The 2,857-nt window shown below is 60.0% G+C and overlaps 1 pseudogene; it reads right to left on the bottom strand.

Moving 5' to 3' along the window:
* Positions 1-229: 229 nt before the first annotated feature.
* Positions 230-2,065, bottom strand: LOC125506429 (berberine bridge enzyme-like Cyn d 4 pseudogene; annotated as a pseudogene).
* Positions 2,066-2,857: the final 792 nt, after the last annotated feature.

Here is a 2,857-nt window from a genome sequence, read left to right as displayed (position 1 = left end):
CACAAGGATGGTAATCATCGACTTGACAAGGATCGTTCGGCCAATGGTGGTGATGTTCTTGCCCTCGTATGTAATTGGCCTACTTTCCACCTTGTCTTCAAGGAATTGAAGATCACCTTTCTTGAGCTGCCAAACCGAGATAGGGAGGCGCAAGTACCGCATTGGGAAGGATGCTCGCATTGGGAAGGATGCTCGTGTCGCGGGCAGGTTTTGAAGAAGGATAGTAAACTGCATCCAACAGCACTACAGCAGCCATCTATCACCAACGTTGACAAAAATACAACTCGATGGTACTCCATTGTTTATACGTATTCAGCAAAGGAAAGTAAACTGATCTCCACCAGTAGGCAGTAGCCGCCCATGACGAAGGATTGATTCATGGCATCTCTCGCTCGCTCGCGCAGTCAGCTCTTCTCTTCTGACGGCCTCGTCTCGCGTTCAATGCAACGGCGGGATGCTCTGCTCGTTCCTGAAGTAGTTGGTGGGATCCACGGCCGCCTTCACCGCCGCCAGCCGCCGGTAGTTGCCCACGAAGTAGCGCTCGCCCCAGGCCTCGCCGCCCTCGAACGTGCCGGCCTCGTCGTTCTGCCCGACGTCCAGGTCCCGGAAGTTGACGTACGCCCGCCGAGGGTTCTTGCTCACGTGCCGCCCCATCAACTCGTACAGGCCCTGGATCCATGCCGTCGCCGCCGTGCCGCCGTCCCCGCCCTCCTGCGGCCACGTCACGATGTACTGCATCACGTACAGCACGCCGTTCCGGTGCGGGTACGGCGTCGCGGCGGCGGGGACGCCGCCCATGAACCCGCCGTGGGGCTCCAGCAGGATGAACCCGGCGCCGGCCTTGGCGAACCAGGGGAAGATGTCCTCCCACGCCGCCTTGGGGATGGCGCGCCGGACGTAGTCCGACTTGCCCTTGTTGGACCTGCTCAGCCCGGTGGTCCTGTTCAGGAGCGCCTCCTCCAGCGTGCCGTTCCTGCCGAAGCTCAGGAACGGCGTGGCCGCCGACTGCGCCCAGCTCATCGGCTGGCAGTCGGCGCTCGTCATGCCCAGCTCCGGGAACTGGTCGTCCATCATGGCCACCAGCGAGCCGCACCCGCCGAGGTACAGGGCCTGGAACATGGCCTGCCGCCCCCGCACGATCGCCCTTAGGGTGATGTCGCTGGGTAGACACGGCGCCACGTCCTGCCATCTGGTGAGGACGTCCACGGCGCCCTGCTCCACCGTCTTGGCGATGTTGAACGCCACCACCGTCGACGGGACCTGCACGAGCTGGACCTTCCACGAGAGCACGATGCCGAAGTTGCCGCCGCCGCCGCCCCGGATGGCCCAGAAGAGGTCCTCCCCCATGCCGGCCCTGTCCAGGAGCTCGCCGTCGGCGTTGACCAGCGTGGCGTCGAGCACCTTGTCGCTGGAGAGGCCGTGCTTGCGCATCATCATGCCGACGCCGCCGCCGCTCAAGTGGCCGCCCACGCCGATGGTCGGGCACTCGCCGGCCGGGAACGCGAGCCGGGAGTCGTTCTTGGCGATGGCGTAGTAGAGCTCCCCGATGGTGGCGCCCGAGTCGACCCAGGCCGTGGACTGGAGCCGGTTGACGCGCACGGCCCGGAGGTTGGCGCCGAGGTCGACCACCGCGAACGCCTCGGAAGAAGGCCGCGCCGAACGGTAGGACAGGCCCTCGTAGTCGTGCCCGCCGCTGCGCACGCGTAGGCGCACGCCCTGGCCGCGGCCGCAGAGCACGGCGGCCTGGACGTGGGAGGCGTCTCGGGGCGTGACGATGCAGAGCGGCCTCGCCGTGGCGTTGGTGAAGAACTTGCCGTTCCTGATGGAGGAGGCCAGCACGTCGGTGAAGCTGCTGGAGGTCTGCGTGTACACGAGCTCGCTGGGCACATTCTTGGGCCGTAGGCATTGCAGGAAGCCATCACCATCAGGGGACGGGGAAGCAACAGAGCATGAGAAGAAGAAGAAGCTCACAAAGAAGGCGCGTGCTAAGCAGCCGCTGACTCTGGGCATCAGCATACTCATCTTAATATTTGATGCTGCTCTGGAAGCAAGAGTACGTCTGTACGTGCTGTGTGTTCAACTAGGTGCATCGAGCTCGCTCCTTATATACTGCTCCCACCCACACTCTCCGTTCCGAATGAAAGCTATTCTAGAAAAATGTCAAACCTGGCTTATAGTATTTAGCAAGAGTGTGGGCGGCTACTGCCTAGTGGTCAAGATCAGTTTACTTTCCCTTGCTGAATACTAGTGAATATAAACAATGGAGTACCATTGAGTATTTGAGTTGTATTTTGTTATATAAAATTGACATGCATGTGGTGAGGCTGAGCATGCTCATTGAGAGGCTTTAGAAGTAGGCCGGAAAGCTGCGTATTTGGATTAAGAAGATGGGCGAGGATGCCAAAAAAGTGTACAGCGGTAGGCAGGACAACGCGTTCACAATGCCAAAAAACCAAAAAGAAAACAAAAAAGAGACTCCGCCGACGATCAAAAGCCACCACCAGCTCCGTACGGCTACGCTGAACGCTCCTTGTGTTTTTTTAAAAAAATGGGCGCGTTCATCTCGCGCCAAATCCACCAGACGGTAATGATCGATAGCGATTGAGCACGTTTTCTGCACACTGGCTTGGCTTGTTGGACAGACCACCAATCCAGTCAGCAATGGAGGCCGACGCGTCCCACTCCCCCGGATCGAAGCCAGCGATCCCAAAGCTGCCCGCCGCAAGCGGCAGCTGATTGGACAGGACCAAGTGCACTCGATCATGAGATGCACAGAGAGCAAAAGTTGCAATTCCGCCATTGCCGCGCCAAGAGTCTCTCGGCGGGGAGAACGCGGCGCTGCACCAACAAAGGCGAC

This window comes from Triticum urartu, chromosome 5A, assembly GCF_056163025.1.
Source record: "Triticum urartu cultivar PI428250 chromosome 5A, HENAU_Tu73, whole genome shotgun sequence".
NCBI classification, from domain to species: Eukaryota; Viridiplantae; Streptophyta; class Magnoliopsida; order Poales; family Poaceae; genus Triticum; species Triticum urartu.
This window is presented reverse-complemented; position numbering and strand designations above follow the sequence as displayed.